The sequence below is a fragment of the Panthera leo genome, chromosome A3 (genome assembly GCF_018350215.1).
Source record: "Panthera leo isolate Ple1 chromosome A3, P.leo_Ple1_pat1.1, whole genome shotgun sequence".
In the NCBI taxonomy this organism is placed as follows: Eukaryota; Metazoa; Chordata; class Mammalia; order Carnivora; family Felidae; genus Panthera; species Panthera leo.
The window spans coordinates 77825989-77840239 of record NC_056681.1 but is presented as its reverse complement, the minus strand read 5'-3'; the positions used below and the strand labels follow the sequence as shown (position 1 = coordinate 77840239).

The following is a 14251-nucleotide window of genomic DNA, read 5'->3' as shown; positions in this document are numbered from 1 at the left end:
ATAGATTATAAAACATGATAAAATATAATTCCTATTCCATATTATTATTACTTTTTTTATCTTGGGCCTGACTCATTGCAGTATTCCTACGTATAGCACACTTGTTGTTCGTGGTATACTTACTCAATAAACAGATACCAATTAAATGTGAAAAGTAGAAGAGATACAAGCCAAATACTTAAACAAGTCTTCAGAAAGATGGGAAATATGAAAATAACTGGGGGTAGGGGTGGGGAGGGGCTTCAAAATGATGACTCCCCAAAACCTCATTCCTAGGGATTTTGATTTAATTAGAACAGTAAATAAGCTTTTTTATTTTGTTTTGTTTTTTGTCTTTTTTTTTTTTTTGAGAGAAAGAGTGAGAGAGAGAGAGAGAGAGCGCGAGCCAGTTGGGGAGAGACAAAGAGAGGGAGAGAGAAAGAATCCCAAGCAAGCTCCCCACTGTCAGTGCAGAGCCCTATGTGGGGCTCAAACTCACGAATCGTGAGATCCTGAGCCCAAGTCAAGAGTCAGACGTTTAGCGAACTGAGCCACACAGGTACCCCAGGAAGTCAGCATTTTTAAAAGCTCCCCAGCTTTGAGAAGCACCAGTCTAGGGGCCTCATGGGGGAGAACAGTGAACCACACTTGGACAGCAAGCTGAGGCTGTTTTCCAGATGAGGGAGTGTTAGAGCCTGAAGGATGAGTATCATTTATTTAGACAAAGTTTCATGGAGGCTAGAAGTAGGGAAAATGACATTCTCAGGAGAGGGAACACCGTGGGCAGAGGAAGAAGCAGGAAAGGGCAGAGTATGTTCTGGAAGAATCAAACCTGGAGTGAGCCCACCATCTGCTGTGCGAGCAGGTGTAGTGGACAAAAAGAAAGGGCTGAAACAGTAGGTTGGGTGAGACCATGGAGGAGCTACAATGCCTCTCCAAAAAGTTTGAACTTATTCAACACCTGCTGGGGAACCACTGGAGGTTTGGAAGCCAACAAGTGGCATGAACAGACCTTTGTTTTAGGAGAACATGGATACGTTGTGGAGAATGAATGAGAGACAGGGAGAACTGGAACAAAGAGAACCAATTTGGAAGCCAAGCCTTCCAGGAGACTGGGTGAGGGAGAAGGCAAACCTGTGCTAGACCAATTTGGACAGAGTATAGAGAGGAGAGTAGATTTGGGAGACATTCATGAGACAGCATTGAGTAGATTTGTTGGATAATTTGTTGGAGGATGAAGACTAGTGTGTGGTCAGTGAACATCCGGAGGAAATACAAAAGTACTGAGTGAGACAGTGGCGTAGGCAGGACGACCATACAGAAAGGCCTAAGGGACACTTGGTAACATTGGTTCAGAGCTCAGGGGCAAGATTCAGCCTACTGTGTGACGTCACAACCCAGAACCCCTTCTGTCTCATCTTTTAGGCCTTTGTTTTGGTTTTCCTTTTATCCACATTACTTGAAACAAGTACACATTTTATCAGTGTGCATCAAAATGCCACTGCTCTACTTTTGATCAGCAGAGCTGTCGTTTTACTCAGGGCTTCTAGAAGAAGGCCATTTTGCAGCTCTTACACCTTTCTCAAAAATGAAAGTTTTGAATAAGAGCCAGTCATAGAATTAAGTCAGGGCAAAGTGGTGTCAGGGGTGAAATTCAAAAGACAATACGTAATAATTGGTTTTAAAACAGGAGCCAGATGAATCATAAGGTCAGACGTATGAAAGGAAAAAGCTTTCTCAAGAAGACTTCAGGGCTAAGGCTGAGAGGACCTGTTAGAAAACAAAATGGCACCGTGTGTGGTGGGGCCTACACAGGAGACACGCCTGGGAAACCGGTCACCATTCCCAGTGTGTCTGAGAACACTCGGTGAGAAGACGGATCTGTCTCTTGCAACTGTTTATGGTTTCCGCAGAAAGCTATTTCTACCATGGCTACAGTCATTGCTTTGTTTCCTCCAGAGAACCCATGGATCAGGGAGAAGGAAGACAGGGCCTTAGGAAGTAAGAACGTCAGTGTGTCTGCTGGAAACCCTTAGTCACCTGGGGGAGGAGCTCTAGGACCCAAGTGTGGGGTCTTAGAGAGGCACAGATACTTAGAGCTGAGAGGGAGAAAAGATATTAACATTCCAGGTTCACAGTGGTGGGCAATGAGGCCAGAATGTGTGGTGACTGGCCCAAAATCAGGCGGCCGAGGAATAGTGGGGTCAGCAATAAAACTAAGACCTCTCGGCCCCCGATCAGATCTGGTCCACCTCACCACTGCACCAGAGGCAGGCGGCCCCAGGACTCTTCGCTGGTGTCAGTGATTTTGGGGTGGGGAGCAAGAGGAATCCCATCCATTCAAAAATCTCTGTTCTTTTACTCTTTTGTGCCACTCCATCACTAGCTTTCACTCTTTGTTTCATTGACCTAAAGAGCAAATTGGACATGGCCTTTTGGAGTTGGGGTACAAGAGGCTGAAAGGTGATTTCCTACAAGAAACATGTGTATTGTTATTGCCAGTCATGAGCTGCCTCTAGTCCTATGGCAACCCAGACTTTTCTCACTGAGCCTTTTTGTTATATTGGGTGGAGTCTGGGTTTGAAAGATTGTTTTCAACGAAAATGTTTGCACAAACAACGTTTACCTCCTTGGGGTCCTCACACTCACATCGCATCGTCTGGTCACCACCCCTGCAGCTTGGCCTACTAACTGACCTGCTGCCCCTGACCATACCCCAGAGTGTCCGGGATGCATCTGGTTCTCCTTAGATGGATCTGGAAGGTCATGGGAACTAGTGGGTTCTGGGCAATCTAACTCAGTTGGTGAAAGCACAGCTTCTGAGGCTAGTCTGTCAGGGCTCCCATGCCGGTCCCAGCTCTGCAGTCCTGGGCGCGTCACCTCTTTGCCTCAGTTTCCACAACTTGAAATTAGAGATAAAGATAAATAATAATAAAATAATAACAAATAGTAAAAAAGCCATATAAACAAGTGAACTAAACATAAATAATAGAAGATAAAAATAATAAGGTTGTCATGTTAAATGAGTTCATGTGTGTGATGTGCTCAGAACAGTTCTGGCCGTTATTCAATTGCTTGCTGTTATTAGTAGTAGTAATAGTAACAGCACTGGTATTACCATCCTTATGGTGCCTTCAACATAGTCCGTGAGGAAAGCCAGCAAAGGAAGTGGGGTTGCTGAGAGAGAGGAGGAACACCTAAAGAGAGAAACGTGGTTAAAATCTCATGTGCTGCCTGAAGGTAAGACAGAGATATAAATATGGAGACAAAAAGATATAAATATGGAGTTGGATGCCTCTCCAGGCCGCGGTTCTGTTATCTCCTGAGGACCAAATATACTTCTCCCTTTTGGGTCCTCTGAGCTCCTCTTGTAATAAAACTTCTCCCTTGAGTTTCTTTGAATGAAGGTTTGTTCCGTGAGACCAAAGTATTCCTAAAGAAGGACAAAGGTAAATCGTGTGAGGATGAAAGCAGACAGACATCTTTCCCCTGTATCTCTTGCCTTCTCTAGCACAGCGTCCTGGTTTAGGCTTTATGCTCAGGTGCATCTCTGGCCAAGCCCCATTTTGGGTAATTCAGTTTAAATAAGCAAGGCCTGATCCCATGGCAGCAAGCACTGCCCTGGCCATTGAAGTGAGTACTGTGAGCTAGGAGACATGGTCACAGGCTGGCTCCACCAGAGAAAGTGTGTCTTGTTCCATTTTGTACAGAATCTGGCACATAGAGGGGCTCAAAGAATGTGGACTGTGGAATACATAAAGGAAGCAGCATATGGCTGTGGATGAGTGGTCAGGCAGTTAGAGGAGGAAGAGACCACTCTGGGGCTGGGGGGAGTGGAACTGGGGACTACTTTTTTGGGTGTTAATATCCCCAATGGGAGTGTATTACGGGACAGCTTTTGGGTGTAAATTTGGTCCACCTTTATCCCCATTCCTAGACCTCTTTCACCCTTTCAGTCATTGACTATTTCAAAGATTTCCAAAATAATCAAAATGGGAAAATCAGGGCTTTCACGTAAATTTACTTTACTATCATTTGTTTTTTAATTGATTAACTGCATTTGGGTTTCAGGGTGGGTTGAGGTTTTACCCTAATCTTTATAGTACTTGGAGGCCCTCTGTGCTTTTAATGAATGGAGATTCATTTTATTCTCTTTACCTTCACACCCTGCTGAGAAGGGAGGGCAGGTGTGGAGAAAATCTTGATCTAGACATTGGCTTCATCTCTGGACTTTTCAAAGGGGTGATATTTAAAATATTTAGCCACCAGTACTGCTCAGTCCCCAGCAAATTGGGTTCAAATGTTATTCCAGTCAGGGTCAGAACGGGGCTGGCTGTAAACAACCTGCCTGGTGAGTTCTCCCTGAATACCAACGTTGCTCTTTCCAGATATGGTTTGCTAGAATTTGGAAGGTTTTTTGTTGTTGTTGTTGTTGTTTGTTTGTTTGTTTTCTTTTTCTTTTAGAAACCCGTAGGTGCCAGCACTGGACTTCTAAGCGAGAGGTTTTTGAATACTGTTAGCGGGGAGGTACAGACCAGCCTGCACACAAGGGTCACTGGGGCAAAACCCATTCGCATGATTGAATGTGATCCTTCTGTTGCTTTGCATCTCTTCCAGGCAGGAAAATGGAGGCAATTTTGAACACTCGCCTTCATTTCATTACGTAGAGATTTTTGTAACGTGGCTCCCAGCCCCTGGCCTTTTGAGTCTCTATCCACCCACCTTTGTATGGTGGTCGTGTCATACACCCGACACAGATGTGGAGATCTAACCAGAGACTTGGGGGAAGGACAGAGGCCCTCCCACAGCCCCTCTCCAGCATGAAGAATGAGAGTGGCCCGACTCCTGTCCCCACCTCCGTGGCTCGCCTCACACAGAGGCACATGAATTTGCCAGCCGGATCCCTTTCCCCTTTAACTGAAACTTCCTTCCTTGATGATTTCACTTCAGACACTGCTTTCCCTAAACCTTGCCTTGACTAGAATCATGCTAATGTTGACAGTTCTTCCCCCACCCCCACCCGCTTTGTTACATCCTGCAACCTAGAGAGAGTGTGAGGTGAGCCTGTCGGAGGAGATGAAAGATGGCAAGAAATGGGTGTTTGGGGACCAGTTCTTTGGTGACATCGACTCTGCAATCCTTTTTTCACTCTCAGTACCTTAACTCCCTCTCTCGCCTTCTCCCTCTCCCTCGCTCCCCCTGCCTGCTCTTCCCTCTCATTCTCTCTGAAATGGTGTGTGCCTCCAGTAATTTACATAATACTCTTCTGACACCTTTACTTTAGTCATCAATCACGGTACCTTCTCTCAGTCTATCTTTTGTCTGAGCATGTCTCTTCTTTATCAGGCCATGCACAAAAGATTAATTTCACAGTTTTTCTCCCTTCTTTCTTTCCTTGCAAGATACAAAGCTCATGAAATGACAGAAGCAAGATAATGAAAACAACAATGCAAGCAATTTTTTTTTGTTCTTGCAGGTTGGATCTCAAGATACTTTTTCTAACCTCATTGTGTGCCATCTGTCTTAGAAAAGGTCTGCTCTGTATTTTTTTTAATACCTTTCTGATGCTGCTCAGTAGACTACCTGGGGGGGGGGGGTGGATTACATATTTAAATCAGGTCAGAGGCTTTGGTTTTCAAAATCTTTGGAACAATTAAAGCAAGGGGCCCGTCTCTAATGGAGGCATGGACTACTGCACAATGCCCACGCCCCAATTAATATTAATGAGCTCTTATGCATAGCCAATTTATGACATTTGATTGACTCACCAACCACCCTTCAACCTGTCTTATAAAGTGAAATATATGGCAAAGAGGGGCTTATTTGCATATGCATATGTTCTTAATATTAATTAGGCTAATGGATGTAAGGACTTGGAGATAATTTGGGTCCTGGTGAAGAAGAAAAAAAAAGTCTACCACCCACAAAATACAAAAGTGTTCTGTGTCCTGTGTCTGCACTTGAACAAAAGAAGTTGAGGTGGAAGGTAAAAATAACTCGTGCCAGTATTTCCTCCTTTTCTTGTATTCCATAGGATTCAGAGTTTTAAAAAATAAAAATATTGACCTCAGGCATTAGTATCACTTATCTCCTGTCTTCCATTTAAATTGGGAAAGTTTAAATAGATTATGGAATAACGTAAAAATAAAAGCCTAGTTCAACTGTATGCCGGCAGCCATAGGTCAGATCTCTCCCGTCAGCTCGGGACGCTGCAGCTTTAGGAGGATGTGGTGTCTCACAGGGACACATGTCAGACATAGGACAAGGGTTTAGGTCAGGAGGAAGTGTTCCCAAGGACATCTGCTTTAGCAGGGTCACTAATGGAATTTATCCCCACCGTGGAGTAGAACTCTTTTGATGTAGCCTAATTAAGCCTAGAGAACAGAGTCAAACTTCATGGATTTTGTTAAGGAGAGTGGGGGCAACAACAAACCCTGATTTTTCTCTCCAACAATCCTTTAAAGTCCCACCGTGATGATCTTTGAGACCAATGATAGAAGGAAAAACATTTATGTAACTGCTCACCCTCTATATTCTGAAGGACATTGATAGCAGGTAACTAGCAGGCTTTGGGCAGCAGAATAGCATATGTCATAGGAGCTTGCTGTGTGGTACCATAAAAAAGATCATCATAAATAATCACAGTGACTGTTACTTGAATGCTTCTTCTATAACGAATGTTATGAAGAGCACATTCCATATTCTTTCTATCTAATCCTAGTTGTGTAAATTATAGAGTTGGGAATGCCGAAGCCAGGATTACACTTAGGGGGACTGTGACTCTGAAGTATAATCTCTTTCCTTTGGTTTTTCAAGGTCGAGACCACTCAAGGGTATTGTAGACTGGAGGTAGCTGAGCCTGGAGTAAATAAAAACGGCAACTGGCACCACAGAAGAGGGATACACTGCCCCTTCCCGAGATCGCCAGTGACTCAGCTAACTCTGTGATGTCCAATTAAATAGTTAACATTCAAAGTAGACATTATTATTTGTTGCCACACAGATAAAAAGAAAGTGAAATATGGAAGGAAACTTGATTAATTGGCAGTTCAGTGAAGTGTTTTGGAAGAAAAAAAATTTATTTGTATTTAACATTAATGAATGAAAACTCTTTATAGGATAAGTCCTACTGGACAGAAATCTTTCAGAGCTTGCTAGAATGGTTATGTCCATGGAAAGAAGGATGGGGCAAATAGATGGGGACCGAATGAGGCCCATGCTGGGAATCCAAGGTGGTGACATTAGAAACAAGCAAGGAATGGAGGCCTCCAGAACCAGGGATGGCCTCATGGATTCTTCTTATCTCAGCTTCCCATCTCCTTTCTGAAGTCTGGTGGCTAGGCACAGCTGGATGCTAAAACTCCGCTGGGGGGGGGGGGGTTTACCTTCTGATGGCATTCCTAATGAATTTTATGAGTTGCCACAGCCCTTACCTAGCTCTCTAGTCCAAGTCTGTATGTATCTTATGTGACCGTGCATTTTGGGGAGGGGAGTGGGAGGAGCAGAAAATGGTGAGGAAACACTTACAAGGAGAAAAGGAGGAGACATCCTCTTCCTGGTGGTCCTAGGCTGGGGTTCAAGCACTGACAGGACCGGTGGGGACAAATATGAGTCCTTCTCTTTGATAATCATTTGTTCTGCCAAAACTTGTTACTTTTTTTTTCCTAATTATCTCTGCTGCTGAAAATGCTTTGACTGTATTGTAAAGATGTGACAGGTAGTGAAAGAGTGTGTATGAAGTGATTAGGGAGCTGATATACTTTATTCTCATCTCACATTAAATATATGTTCATTACAGCAACAGTTTGTTCACAGAGAGACAGTAGGAGAAGGAGGAAAGGACTGAGGGGTGCCTAATGCCCTTTCTTCTCCTCCACATCAAGTTTAGCAAGAGTTAACTTAGCGGAATGAATGGTTCAGTGTGCGGGCTCTGGATCCAACTGCTTGAAATTGTATCATGGTTCCACCCTTTATGACTTGGGTGTCCTTAGACATATTCCTCAAGCTCCCTGCACCTCAGTTGTTACTTTCTGTAAAAGAGGTATAATCAGAGCATCTATCCCATACTGTGTTGTTGTGAAGTGTAAATATAGTACAGTGTTTGGCAAAGTAGGTATTAACTCTCATTATTACTAGGTTTCTCCACTCAGTTCATACACCAAACTGCCTACTTTTTTCACTTAGCATTTTTGGAATTCACTCAAGAATGCTCTCTTTCAGTAAACATGTCATTGCCATTGCCATGGCAAAACCATGGCCGATCACTTTATTAGTTGCTGGGAATGAGCAGGGCAGATGTGATCTCTGTCCTCATAGAGCTTATGGTCTAGCTGAGCAGAAAGGTATTTAACAGCTGAATACAACAGAGTATGATGACTGTTAGAGTGAGGATTTATGTGAGTCACTGGAGGGGTCAGAATGGGGAGGTGCCTGAGTTCTAGATGTCTGGGAAGATCCCTGAGGTGAGATGTGAAGGACAGGTCAGAGAGAGGCACTGGAAGGAGGTCAGAGAGGAGTGGGTTGGAGAAGGTCGTAAGAGTACCATAAGTAAACTCCCAAAGATGGGAAAGGGCAGAAGAAGGTTCAAGGGACTAAATGGATGTCCAAGTGGCTGGATCTTAAAAACTTCAGGAAAGAAAATGGTGAGGGAAGGCAGAGCCCAGCTGTGCGAGGTGTGCTTAGCCATTCAAGGAAGTGGGATATACTCTATGAGTAATGGGAAACCACTTGTGGATTTAAAGCCGGAGAGTTAGATGTGCTGAGATGTCCGTTTTGCAAATGGATGGGGAGGGTGTACTGGCTGGTGAGGAGTCAGTTGCTGCTGTGACAATTAAGGAGAGGGCCAGGGCAATGAGAAAGGGCAGGGGTAAGTACCCTCCAGTGCCCGCTGGCCAAACACTTGTCTCTTGAACAATCGCTAGACTGGCCCACTGTGAGCCAGTCCAGGAAGGGCAAGTCGTGTGCTTCAGTGCATGAGGGGCCATCTGAAAACCGGACACCCATCTGCGAGCTCCGGGAACGTTTTTACTTAAACCCTCCAGTTTTTTTTGTTTTTTGTTTTTTGTTTTTTGTTCTTTGTTTTTTGTTTTTTTTTTTTGCCACCATCTGCCAAAAAAGAAAATGTGTCGAGAGCACTTTGGGCAAAAACACACCGGCAGTTTCTCCCCCTTCACCCCTCTGTCTCTGCCTACCCTGCCAGTGAGAAGGCTGAGCTGTGGAATCCTTTGCAGTAGAAGAAAGCATGTGCTAGAAATGTCGACCATTTCTCTTTTCCGACTCTGCTAGCTTCAGGGCCAGACACACAGTAAGTGCACACTCAAGGCACATTGACTCACCTGGTCTCCATGATCTGTTCTCTCCTCCTGAAGAGGGGCCAGAGTCAAGGGACGTGATGCTTCTGTGATTGCCAAATTCTCCTTTTCCATCTGCTCAGCATTTATCAAGGTAACAGCGGTCAGGCTTCTGGGGAGGAGAGGACATTGCAAGAGGAAGCTGCATCTGACGAGCCCAAGATGCTCGGCTGCAGTCAGAGGACAAAAATGTGGTTTGATCCCGAGCCTGTCATTCAGCTCGACTGCCTGTCAGGCCCCTAGGGTTCCCAGACCTGCAGGCCGCCATTTGGCCCAACATTTGGGAAGCAGGATACTTATGGAATCCATTTTGGGTTTGGCAGCCAGAACAAAGAGTGGGCTGGAATGGAGCAAAGAGGTGTAAATGTAGCCCAGAGCAGGGGGCTATCTGGTGTCACATAGCTGACCCTTCTGTGGCAAGGGTGGGGTGTTGGGGAGAGAGCGTGTGCAAGGAGACCACATAAACCCTTGCAACAAGCCAGAAGAGGGGGAGCCACATTGCAAGTGAGGTCTTTCAGGCAGCTGCCTCCCAGAGATGAGCAAACCCGGTCTTGGTTCATCTGTAGGTCGAAAGCGTTTTTTGTTCGGCTCTGTACAGTCGCGGCCTGCCAGAGGTGGGATGGGCATCTTGCATATCTGTGGGAGTCAGCACGATCTCTTTCGCCCCTACAAATAGCACGTGCTACTTCCCGGGGCGGTCGAAACGAGTTTGGCTGCTGGCAGCCCCTGTGACCCTGCATCTGAAAGAATGTGGGCATTTGCATGCCCATCTTCCCAGCCCCCACCCCACATACGCGCGCATACACACACACACACACACACACACGCGCGCGCGCGCGCGCGCGCGCGCGCGCGCGCGCGTACGCACACACACACACACACACACACACACACACCAGTGAGCCCTGTTCTGCTTGAAAAAACTCTAAAATATTCTGTGTCCTTCATATACGGGGGAAAACCCTTTAGGCGTTAGATACTGCAGTAATTACTATATAATGGAGTAAATACTATACTATAATAATTAACTTGTAAACCTTGAAATAACATTTACTGTAATTTAGACCAAATATGAACTGTGAGTAATGAAGCTCGATCCAACATGAAATCATTTGCAGGGCGCTTTAAACATATGCCTGGGAAAGAGAGCAGCGGTTTCTCGTCGTTACCAAAATGGGCCCCGAACAAGGCCCTCACAGACTGGAAGTGCATGCAGCTGCCGTTATTTTGAAATATCTTGGTAGCATTTTTTTTCCTTTTTAATAAATCACTTCCCTCCTGCCTTTTCCTAAACTGTCCTTTTAGGCCATGGGAAGGAGCCCAGGGTTTTGTTTTAAATTTAGTTTTGACCCAAATGATTGCAAATGCTCTATGCAAAGCTAACATTTGAATCCTGGGCAAAAGTCTTGGAGTTGCGCAGAGGGTGAGAAGGTTCTTGGGTTGCCTACATCAATAGTGAACGGTGGATGCTTCTGGAAAGTGGATGTGCAGACAAAGCTGCTTCTGACCACTGTGGTGCCAGGGGTCTGGGACACCCAGAAAGTAAACGACACCTTTTGTTTACTTAGCATGTCATGCCTGTGCCTCCTAATCCCTCTTCTTTCGGCGTGCTCAACTTCTGAGGAAGTCTGAGGTGGGTGCAGAGGGCAGATTTGCCCCCTCGACTCCCCCTCTTCCCCCACACACCTTACACATTAAAGGTAAGGAAGGACTGTATCATGTTGAATCAAATGAAACTGCTGTTCTTCTAGGTTAAAAGCAATGTAGCATTGGTAACACCATATGGGTCAAGCTAATATGGAACGCATGTACGCGCCTTCTGACATCAGACTCCTGTGCCTTCCTCTGAGCTACTGCTTCGGCTCAAGGTTCGGTTAAAACGGTGCCTCGGTTGATCTCACACTGCCCAGCTCCCAGCCCTCCCTTCTCAGAGTCATACTTTTGGGACACGTGATCCGTCCTTCACTTACCTTTCTAGCTTTTTTGCTCATTAGGTCGCACACCTTGCACTCTAGTCAGACTGAAACATTTACTGCTCTCTATTTTGGCATTCCCAAGTCTGATACCTCGTGCTTTCAGGTCCTAGGTCCCCAGAATGCTCTTTTGGCTGACTTGAATTCTGTCTGTCCTTTCAAAGAGACAGTTAAGCTCTACCTTTTCTCTCATGCCTTTTTTTGAAGGAAGACTATTTCAGTTGGGAATAATAATAGGTGGCATTCATTGAGCACTTACTGCATGTCCTCAAGCATGGACTGGGGCATCCTATGGTTTATTTTATCTGATCTCCACAAAACTCATGAGACCGACACAGGTACTATCCCTTACCCTATCTCAGAGACGAGAAAACTGACACATACACTAAGGTTCAGTAACATGGCTGAGGTCACACAGCAGGTGTGACAGAGGATGTTTCTTAGGTGATCGTGGCCTGGAGCTGACAGTTTAGGAACACTCACAAGAGCCATTTGAAAATGGGCTAACTACTGCAAACAGAACTGGTTGCCCTGTGAGAATGAATGAGGTACTTTTCACTGGAGATATTCTAGCAGAAACTGGGCGTGAGATTCACCATAGAGATGATCTCTTTGGGCAGAACAGCTTGGTGGCTGGGAGCATGGTTTCAAAATCTGGATGGTTTCAAAATCCCAATTCGACATTTACACTCGGCTCCTGACCCTTTCTTTTTTTCCAGCACACAACCCCTCACACATATCCACACACCCCCAGCACGTGCGCACGCACACACACACACACACACACACACACACACACACACACCCCTACTTTTAGTTTCTTAAATCCACATATGCTACTTATGCTTCCCAACCTTAATAAAGACATGAATCACTTCAACCTTGAACTTTGTTATAATGCAGATTCTGATGCAGGAGACCCGGGCGGAACCTGAGATTCTGAATTTCGCATAGGCTCTGGGTGATGCTGAGATGCTCTGGTATAAGGCCACACTTTGAACGGCAGGGCCTTATATCATGTGCATCATCCCTACCTCCAAAACATTTTAACACTTCCCTATTAGGTTTAGGTAAATGATAATGATTGATTGATGGATTGATTGATTTATTAGATAAACTCTCCGATCTAAGAAGGCCAAGTTTGGGTGATCAGAAAAATAATCCTTCAAGTGCCCACTCCCCAACAGGGTCCATCCGTATCCCTCTTTGTCTTTGTGCCAACTAATAGATTGTTAAAAATTCTGTGTGATCTTCTTTTACTCTTTTATGAAAATTGCCCTGACATCTCTCGTAGTGTTTGCCAGCAGAGATTTTAATTGGGACATGGATAAGGTTTGGAGCAAATGGCAAACAGTGGGAATTTAGATCAGTTAGGCTAGCGGTTTCAATAATGGGTGTCTCTGCAGAGATAAATTATTTTCAGGGAAAATACACATTTAAATCTGTCAAGTTATTCCAATACATTTTTATCAGTTTTTTTTTTCTTTTCAGATAGCACTGCACATACAGATATGATCTTTTTTCAACTACATAGTGAGAGCAAGTGACCACTGAACTCTCACTTCTCAAGAGACCCGAAAGTGTTAATGTCCTCTTTCTGTCTGTTGACAGACAGAAAGCGCTTGGCATCACAGATGGGTTTTTGCTCAACGCTGGATCCAGGCACTTCTGTGTGTGCATCCTGATATTAACACAATGGATTGAAATCATATTTATTGTTTTCTTTTTCAGAGAAGGATCAGAGATGGGGGAGTGAATGCTTTTAAGCAGTTTTTCAAGAAACAAAAGGCTACATTTTTGAAATGCCAGCTATTACCAGTCCATAGTTCAGACTCTAGGAAGACTCGTTAGCACTTGCTCGGGTCCGTCCCTCCCTGGAAACAGTGCAGGAATTACACTCTGAGATGTGACCGTTGAAACAGACTCAAAGTCAGTGTGCATAATTACTTACCACAACAGTGGTTAATGTGCCCTGAAATATTCCCAGCTCCCCTCGGCCTGGGGCTTGATGGTTGATATTCAGATATTCTTGATAAATGTCTTAGATGCTTTGCTTATGCCATTTCCACAAAATACTTCTAGGTTCTAATGCATGTGCTTGCCCTCGCCATGTAGGTCTTGGACTGAGTGGAGGAAGGAAAGCCTCAAATGCTGTCACATTACAGCTGTGATGGGGAATGAATGCTGTCTTAGCATGTTAGAGCTAAAAAGGGCTATATAGTATGTAACCATCTCTCTCTAGCTCAGTCTACTCATTTTATAAATGAGGAAATGGAGGCCCAGAGAGGTAGAGTGACTTGCCCCAGGGCCACCCAGCTATTTAGTGGCTCAGTGAAAATGAAAGCCCAGTTCCCGCCGAATCGGAAGTCCCATGCTGCTTCTGTGTCCTAGTGGGCTACTTCCAGTGCATGTGCCCCTGTTGCCGTGAGAAGGGCTGGTTTCTTATTTGGAATCACCAGAAGGCGTGGTTCTCTTGTATTACCTTAGGCCATGCCCCTTGGCTTCTCAAATCCTCTGCCCCAGGAAGGAGGAGATTTTCCACATCTGCCTCTCCTTACCCCTCCCCCTCCCCCACCCAACAATAGTTCCCTTTTCTGTTCTGAAACTCTGAGCTCTGGCACTACCTCTCATACTCTGAAGACTTGCAGAGTGGTGCGGCCCACAGCTACCCTCATCACGCTGAATTCTGTGTCCTACAGTCTGGTTGGTATTTACTCCTTTTATGTCAAGGCTTCTGCCTCCCCTGTCTCATTCCCTTGGGTCATGCTCTCTATTGTGACGCTAGACACAATGGGTGATGTGTTGTTCGGGGCCCAGGTCATGTACTTGCCCTTGAGCAGCCCCTCCAGCAGTAACCCAGAGTGACCACAGTGCTGGGCATTGGGTACACCATGGACAGAGGTGAGCAGGGCTGAGGATTGAGGCTGATATGATGTTCATAATACACCC

General features: G+C 45.2%; 1 long non-coding RNA gene across 1 annotated transcript; it reads right to left on the bottom strand.

Annotated features, from left to right (window-relative positions):
- Positions 1-3027: 3027 nt before the first annotated feature.
- Positions 3028-14012, bottom strand: LOC122215039. Its single transcript, XR_006200210.1, has 4 exons — positions 13927-14012; positions 13254-13425; positions 9315-9441; positions 3028-3412 (listed from the first exon to the last, which is right to left on the bottom strand). It is a non-coding gene; the product is annotated as an uncharacterized LOC122215039 (long non-coding RNA).
- Between the last annotated feature and the right edge of the window lie 239 nt (positions 14013-14251).